Genomic DNA, 8,661 nt, shown 5'->3' with positions numbered 1-8,661 from the left:
CTCTTTTATCTGTCTTTTATATTTGCTTCCCGACAGAGCATGCTCTCTCTCTCTCTCTCTCTCTCTCTCTCTCTCTCTCTCTCTCTCTCTTTCATTTTGTGACACTCTGGTTTAACAATGGTTCAACTTTTTTATTTTCTTACTTCTCTATAAGTTAATAGAAGCAGGGACATTTCAGCTTCATGCTAACTTACCTAGATTAGAAAAATACCTGCTATATATTGTATGATTAATAAATAATACAGTTGGCTAAATATGGAAAGAGCTTTAATGAGTAGTGTTACTGTGCACAGGTTTGGTTTTCTTGCTGTACAACGGAAGCTAATTAGTTCAGAGGACAGACAATGACAGAGAAAGACCTTTATTACAACAAGGCAGTTGACTGGAAAATGAAGGACAGTCTTCCTCTAAGACTCACTTCTCTGAGAGGCTGACTCAGAGACAGCCTGCATCACACATGAGATCTCAGACTGTTAGGCGCTCTTTACAGAAAGATGTTTATGGCCTAATGACACGTATCAGATCATAATCAAGTTATTTCTCAGTTCTGCAGACCTCGAGTCCAAAGATCATGAGTTTCTCAGGCTAATTTTGTCCATGCTAAGTCTGCCTCTGTGCAATTCCTGATGTATTACACAGTGGACAGGATGGGGCAAGCAACTGCCCCAGGCTCCACTGATGATTAACAACCTCAAGGTTAAAAAAAAAAAAAAGAAAAAAAGAAAACGTTTATACTTGGAAGATAAGAGTCAGGGGTGGTTTCAGAGGGAATCTACTCTCTGACAGTGTTTATTATTTTAATTTTATAAATATCAACAGCTTTTGTATTTTTGTTTATTTTTTTGAAAGTGTTTTATGTTGTCCAGGCTGGCCTTGCAGTGTAGCTGAGCTGGTCTTGAACATGTGCTTTTCAGGCCACTGTCCAGTTTATTCCTGCAAGGAATTTTGCTCAGATGCGAAAGAGCCAGGCATCCTGGCCATGGAAAGACTGGTGAAGGCCTTGATGTTCTTTTCTTCTATGATGACTTTAGCTTTTTCTTTTTTATACACATTTCGGATGGGCATCACAGGTCTTGTCAGCTGGGTGGCCAATTTAAGTTCACCAGCAGAACTACCTCCTTTCTTGGGAGCAGAAGGCTTCCTGGGGAAAAATAGAAGCTTGGAGTGGTACTCCTTCAGGTGCTGCACACTGGCCTATAGTGATTCAATGGATTTGTGTGGCCTCCTTGTGTCCACAGAGATGCCAATAGTGAGAGACATTTTCATGTGGATACCAGCCACGCTCAGTTCTTCCAGCCCGGACCTTGGTGGGCCTGATGGGCCTGGACGTGGGTCAAGGGGCCATGTGGAACGCTTTTGCCTTGCGGGCCTTGAGTCTGCAGATCTTTAGCGCCTGTTGATTGAACCAAGTGTATTCTCACTGCTGCCAATCCTTGTGAAAGTGGGGGTTTAGGATCATGCCATACGGGCTGGGTGTCATGGCTGTCTCTTGTACAGGAGAACAGCCAACTGGAAAGGTTAAAGGCAGCTTAAAATTAGTGTTTTCTTTTAAGAATAGTAGAAACAGATTCTTAGTAGCATATTGTGCTTGACTATATAGACATACCCTAAAAAAATCTAAGCAAAGATTTCAGATACTAGTTATCAGTTCTAATTTGGGTTTAAATGGAATGCTTTGCTTAGAATGTGTATGACGTCAGGCTCCTGATGTCAAGTATCCAAACCCATTTCATAGAGTCTGGGTCATGGTACTCTAAAGACTATCCCATGTAGAAATAATAAAGAATGATATCGCCTATAGTTCAACTATACAGATAGCATTGGCATTCTGCATTGCTACCCACAGCCACACCCTCCTGACTCAAAAATCCAAACCAAAATGAAACAAAAAGCTCACAAAGAAAGAAAAGCACACAGACTGGCTTTTTTTGGGCTAACTACTCCTGGGCACATGGCCTGCTCCGAGTGTGGTTGATGTGTTGAGCTCCAGCGACACTCCGGAGAAAACTGATTTCACCGTTCCCAGAGGGTATCAGTTGCTCATGGCTACTTGGTTACGGGTGGGAATTCGTGTTCATTTCCCCTTTTCTATGCTGGGATTCTGTCTGGTATGAAGCTGTGCTAGTTCTGGTCTTATGTGAACAGGCAGAGAAAGGGAAAGGGAAAAGGAGAGGGAGAGGGACATGGAGATGGAGACAGAGGGGGAAAGAGAGAGAGAGGGAAAGAGAGAGAGGCAGAGACAGAGACAGAGGGAGAGAGAAGGAGGTAAGGAGAGAGGGAGGAGGGAAAGAGGGAGGGAGTATATGAAGTGGGTTAGGTAGGGAGAAAAATTCTGGAGGGAAAACATGATTAAAACATATTGGACACACACACACACACACACACACACACACACACACACACACACACACACATACTTCAACAACCCAGAATACAGCCAACAAAAACCTAGCATTTTTAAAAAAGTAACTGCCGGAGCAGAGAGGGGAGGAGGGAAGCAACGTCCCATTGAGCAGAGGCATGGGTACATGCCATTGAGGACAATTTTAATTTCTGTACAAGAAGATGCTATTTTAGAGGCTTTGCAGCACACCGAGGCCCACGTAGCATCTCTTTCCATGCCCCTCTGCAAAGCAGCCTTCAAAACCACAGCAAGCTTTGCTTAGCAATTCCTTCACCAGGCAAGCATTGAGCTCTGGGCACACCTGTCGCCAGGTGAAACTGAAGAAGTTGAAGATGAGGTCCTGTCTATGAACTCCTGAGTCAGAATGCAGTCTGGAACAGAAGATGCCAGAAGCCAACATTTTGAAATATCTGAAAGCAAAGGTTAAACATGTTGACAGTAGCAAACGCACTGGGCTCTGCTGGCCATTTCTATTTCCTGCTTTAGAGGTTGTCTTATTCTTTGTGCAAATATTTGTTAACTTGGGAACCCACAAAAGGACAAAGAAGAAATGAACCTTTGTCAGTGACCTTACTCTTTGGTTTTATATTCATTAAAATGATAAAACCGAAAGAGCAGGCTTTTGTTTGACTTCTTTCTTTTCTCTTTTTCTCTCCTACTTTCCCTAGACATTTCTTCCATTGTTAATACTCTCTGTAGTTCAAAAGTCTTTTCAGATGTAAAATTCTCTCTTTCAGTTATCAGTTGGCTTTAATTTTTAATGTTCCCCCTGGACCCCCCGCCTCAAGCCCCTTTAGTTGTACTTTTCTTTTCCATGGACTAATCTTCTTGGGACCTGGCTTTGTCTGTATTAGTTCATCCTTCTCATGTGCTTATTCTCAAGCATTCTCTTCTTTTTAACCCAGAGATGGAGCTAATAGATGACAAAGAGGTTACACTTTTTCTTTCTTTCAGAGAGCTGATAGCTACTCATGGGGTGTTTGTATCATAGTAGCTGCTATGCCTAGGACATATTGATAACTGCTGCCCAAGTCCCTTACTAGTTTTTCTGGAGTATGCATTTTTTTTCTATCCATGTCACTATTAACCTTTTATTTTTATGAACTATTATGATGATATTTTATTGTAATTACACTTAAGCTGCAGTTTTATTAAAGTGTCTTCATATCACATAATCTTTTAATAATAAATAGGGTCTCAGTTATGCAAAATCAGTGCTATCCTATTCTAAATACTTGCTCTTTGAATTCTTTCGTATTTTATTTGCAATTTTAAAAATTAAAATGTAATTACATTATTTTTCCTTTCTCTCCTACCTCCACCCTCTATAATTCTCTTTTTAATCCTTCTCTAATGGCATCTTTTTCTTTGATTCTTGTCACACACAAACATAAAAATACTTAATTTACTTAATTTATATGTTTATATTTAATACTTAGATGTCTATATATAGTTAATGAATCTTACTGGCTACAAAATGTTGATGACTTATTATTACATACCATCCTTTAAGATGACATGAATAGAAATTTATATTGCAGTTGGATTATATGATCATGCTAATCTCTAAAAAATATAGTTGTCTTTTTAAATTGATCTTCCTTAACAGATCTGTGCACCCTACATGTTCCATACAAATGTCTTTACAGAGATATGTGTTACTTGTAAGGCTTGTATATTGCAGAATGAAAGACCAGAAAGACAACCCTGACCGGATTCACCTTCTGGGATTCTAAGGTGCTGAGACCTGCTGTTCCAACTTCCTGCTTGACTCTACCTCAACTGCATCACAGCTGTTTCCTCTAAAAATCTGCTTGAGGACATTTTCAGAATAGCTAGCTCACTCCTCCAGCCTTTTAGACCCTTGCAGTCAGGATGTCAGCTAAGCCATGAACTTTCTTAGCACATAGAGACTGAACAACAAATGATGCCAACCAGTTTTATTTTAACAAAATGATTTTTCGATGTCTTTTTGATTCCCTCCAAAAGGAACTCTTCACACACACTCAGCAGGAAGCAATCAGAAGATCACCATCCTAGTCCCTTAAATTGGGGTGGATGGTTTTGGTCATTTTATGAGTTATAGATATGTTGTCATTTTAGGGGACGATTTACAAATAGTGGTGATCTTTGAACAGGGAAGAGACAAAATAGAGAGCTTAGACTCATGGATTTCTCTCTTTCCTTTCTTCTCTATCCTTTCTTAGATAAGGGAAAGGGGGTTGAGAAGAAAAGGGGGGAGATATAGGAATATTATAAGAAATTAGACAAATAGGGGAAGATTATTGAATCTACTCTTAAACAAAAACATTTTATAGCCATAATCTTACATTGGTAGAAACTTTTATATTTTGATGGAGAATTGAAATTATATTTTCTTACATTGAAAAAATTATATATTGACACAAAATTTGAGATTAATATTGTTACATTATATAGGTATCTTTCAATCCTTAGATAGGTAGTGTGTGCTTATGCAATTCATTTAAATGTACAAGGTTTAGTCCCAGTCCTTTTAATAGCTGTTATTAAAAACTGCTTAGGATAATTAAATAATGTGAGTTAATAGTCAGTCAATCAAATTCATAGATTAGATATTAGTCTGTATTATCACAGATACACATCTTGGGTTGTATGGATAATAGATAGCTGGAGACAGGCATTCTTTGCTTGTTCAGATACGCTATGGATAGATGGCCTTCAAAGCATCAGAGATCCACAGAATATGGCATCTATGTTATTTCATTATTAAAAGATCTTTTGACTATGAGACAGATCTGCTCCTGACAGTGGGCACCACTTCATAGAAAATGATGAGCATCAATACCTGTGGAGTTGCTTCAAGTATGGGAAGCTGGCCACTGGGTGAGATGTGCCTTAGCTTCATCTGTAGACAAAATACTGTTCAAAAAGGACAGTGATCCTGGAATCAGGATTGTTGACTGCTAAGCTCTGCCAAGACAGAGTAAGCTAGTCTTTCATAATTCCTATGTTACTACCAGTCTTATAGATGTTCTGGGCTGGCAGATTGAAGATAGATGCTCTTACATTTTACAAAATGTTGGGAACAGTCCAGGAAGTCAGCTATCTCTATCATTCTTTTTTTTTTTTAAATTGGAAGCTGCATTCCCTTGCTTCCTGTATTCTCAAGTAATATTTATTCCTTCTTGAGTCTCTAATGGGGTTAAAGATTAAGCAGTTATAGTTTCACAATTAAACTTAAGTTATTTAGCACTAGAGGTGTTCTATATTTGAAAAGATGAATGTAGGATGGTAATACAAGTTAAAATAGAAGATGATTTAAGTACAGATTTGTAAACTCATTAAGATAGGATAGATGGTAAAGTATCTCATCTAAGTTACAAAATTCAGGCTGGACTTTTGAATGTAATTCATATTTAGTGATTTTCATAATAGTTTCAAAATAGTTCCTATTGTGTGCTGTTTGTTACTATAAGAGAAAGAACAATTTTAATTTGACAAAAAGGGGGAGGTGTAGTGGGTTGTCCTATGGCTTCTTGTATTCTAATGCAATACTCTGTTCCTCAAGAGGTAGATGCCCCTAACTAGCAGACTATACTGTGCTCAGTGATGCCATGTGAACCTTCTCCCCATTTTAACTGGTCAATAAAAGGATAGAGTCTATGATTGAACATTGAGGGGGGAGGTGGGATTGGAGGCTCTAGAGGGGGGATGGCAGAGAGAGAGAGAGAGAGAGAGAGAGAGAGAGAGAGAGAGAGAGAGAGAGAGAGAGAGAGANAAGAAGAAGAAGGAGAAGGAGAAGGAGAAGGAGAAGGAGAAGGAGAAGGAGAAGGAGAAGGAGAAGGAGAAGGAGAAGGAGAAGAAGAAGGAGAAGAAGAAGGAGAAGAAGAAGGAGGAGGAGGAGGAATAAGAGGAGGAGGAGGAGGAGGAAGAGGAGGAAGACAGAGAAGGAGGAAGCCTCAATGAGGTTCAGATATACTATGGATAGATAGGCGTGTGCCACCATATATATATGAAGACTATCTTCATGCATATAGAACCGCATGGCCAGGAGAAATGGCAAGGAACACAGGGCCTTATAGCTGGGGAATAAGTTAGTATTGTACTATATCTGCTCAATCTAGGCATATGGCTTATAATTAAAATATCTGGATTGTGTATCTTTAATATGGGCCTACTAGGATTGAAAATTCAAGCAACAAACGTACTCAGTCTATTTAGTATGGCTTATATGTATGTTTTCAAGACTGAACCTTTAGTATTGGATAACCCCAGGGAAGACTAATTCTAGCTCTCAGCAACCTTTAGTTGCCTGCAGCTCTTTCTCTAGAAGTGGGGCCCTGTGAGATTTTCCTCTTCCATGTTAGCAGTGTCAGTTGGGGGTGTCCTTGTTCAGGTCTTGTTTAGGCAGCTGTACTGTTGAGGTTTCTTGGGAGAATCCTCCGTCATTTCGAGGAGACACAATCGTGCTATAGACTCTCTGGCTCTTTGGCCCTTACAATCTTTCTGTCCTTTCTTCAGGGATGCTCACTGAGTCTTAGGTGTGGTCTGTGTTGCAGATTTATCAGCTGGGCTAGACATCTGCATGTTGACAAGGTGTGATATTCTGTAACAGTATCTGTCTGTACAAAGAGAAGATTCTTGGATGGGGTGGGAGCTTTGCTTATCTGTGGGAATAGGACAAGTATTTAGAATGAAGTCAGGAATTATCCTAATTTAAGAAAATAGCTTTAATAGGTTTTCTTCTAAGATCTGTGATCCTCACTATCCCCAGATATGTTTCCAGTACCAGGCATGGTTTCTTTCTTGTTGAACAGGACTTCAGTCCAATTAGATGGCTGTTCATTAACACAAATGTCTGAGTGTCATTATTGTACTTTTGTGGATATCAACTCTTATTATACACAGGGAAGAAAAATACTTCCTGGTCTGGAGAAGAAGAAAAGAGGTAAGAAACCAATATTGTTTTATCTATGTGTTTCTTTGCTTTCCTTTAGGATAACTGTGAAAGATGTGAGAGTTTATATAAATGCCAGTATTTCACAATAATATGATACCCAGCTTTCCTGAAACTTAAAAAACTCAAATAGGAGAACATATCATAAAAATGTAAAAATGTATGCTTTACTAATATGTATTTTAAAAGTTTATCAAAATAGAGATTTTTTTGAAATACATTCTTACCATGTTTGCTGAAAATCTTGGTTAGTAAAAACATCTATTATGCTTTAATAAGTTTTTTTATTTTGGTCACAAATGGATATTTTTAGTCTGTGTCTTTCTTGGGTTCAATTGGAGCATCATCATGATAATTTGTTTGAGACCCTTGCACAAGGGAGAAAATGTAATACAGGTGAATTGTGAAGTTTTTGGATTGTTGATATGTGTAGGGACTGAACCCAAGCCGACTAGATTAACTTGCCTAATGTTTGTAGTCTCACATTCTCTGTATCTCAAAATCATCTGCAGAGGTTCAGAAAACACGTGTTTGAACCCAAAGGGTAGAAACTTCATTTAAATTGGCTACAGAAGGGAACAGGCAAGAAATGAGTATTTAAAATCTTTCTGAGTGAATTTTAATGGTCACAGTTCCTAACCATTGATATATAATCAGATTGGATAGACATAGGTATACATACAGTCCAATACTATATCTAGACAAACCTTGTAATTGTTCTTTGGAGTACTAAAACGTGGCTTAATCTCTGGTCCCCCAAATGACTAAGTTTTCCTCTGCCTTTCCTTTGGCAGAGCTAGCATATGCCATTCTTCTGAGAATAAATATAAATGTCTAAATTATTGATGAGTATCTGGGTGAGAGGATTAAGTAGTAGAGAAAGCAGAGCTATCCCTGACAAGGTTGGAACAATAAAAAAGAGCACATGTGCTTTTGTTCCTAAATCTGGCAAAGCTTGCTGCTGGTCCAGTGATATCCATCATGTCAGCCTCACTCCCAAACTTATTGTTGTCTTGTCTTTAGTGAAGTGAAAGTAAGTAGCCCATATACTGTGTTATTTATTTGTTTATAGGTTAATTGTTCAGAATATTGATCTCATGGGCTCATTTTCCCATTCCTTCTCAAATACCCTTTCAAATCAACAAACATAAAATAGAGCAGCTTCTCCTTCTCTACAGGGACCCTTAAATGATGCAGACACTCTCTTTTTGGTACCTATTAAAATCATTCTCTCAAGAAAGTAAAATTTATTATGAACATCATGACCACATTGAAAGCTATTCCTCTTTTATGCCCTGATTTTTGGGAAATCCAATTA

At 38.5% G+C, this 8,661-nt stretch overlaps 1 pseudogene; it reads right to left on the bottom strand.

Moving 5' to 3' along the window:
• Positions 1 to 927: 927 nt before the first annotated feature.
• Positions 928 to 1,480, bottom strand: LOC110312302 (annotated as a pseudogene).
• Between the last annotated feature and the right edge of the window lie 7,181 nt (positions 1,481 to 8,661).

This window comes from Mus caroli, chromosome 17 (genome assembly GCF_900094665.2).
Source record: "Mus caroli chromosome 17, CAROLI_EIJ_v1.1, whole genome shotgun sequence".
NCBI classification, from domain to species: Eukaryota; Metazoa; Chordata; class Mammalia; order Rodentia; family Muridae; genus Mus; species Mus caroli.
Note: the sequence above shows the minus strand (reverse complement) of the source record. Positions and strands in the feature narration are given on the sequence as shown.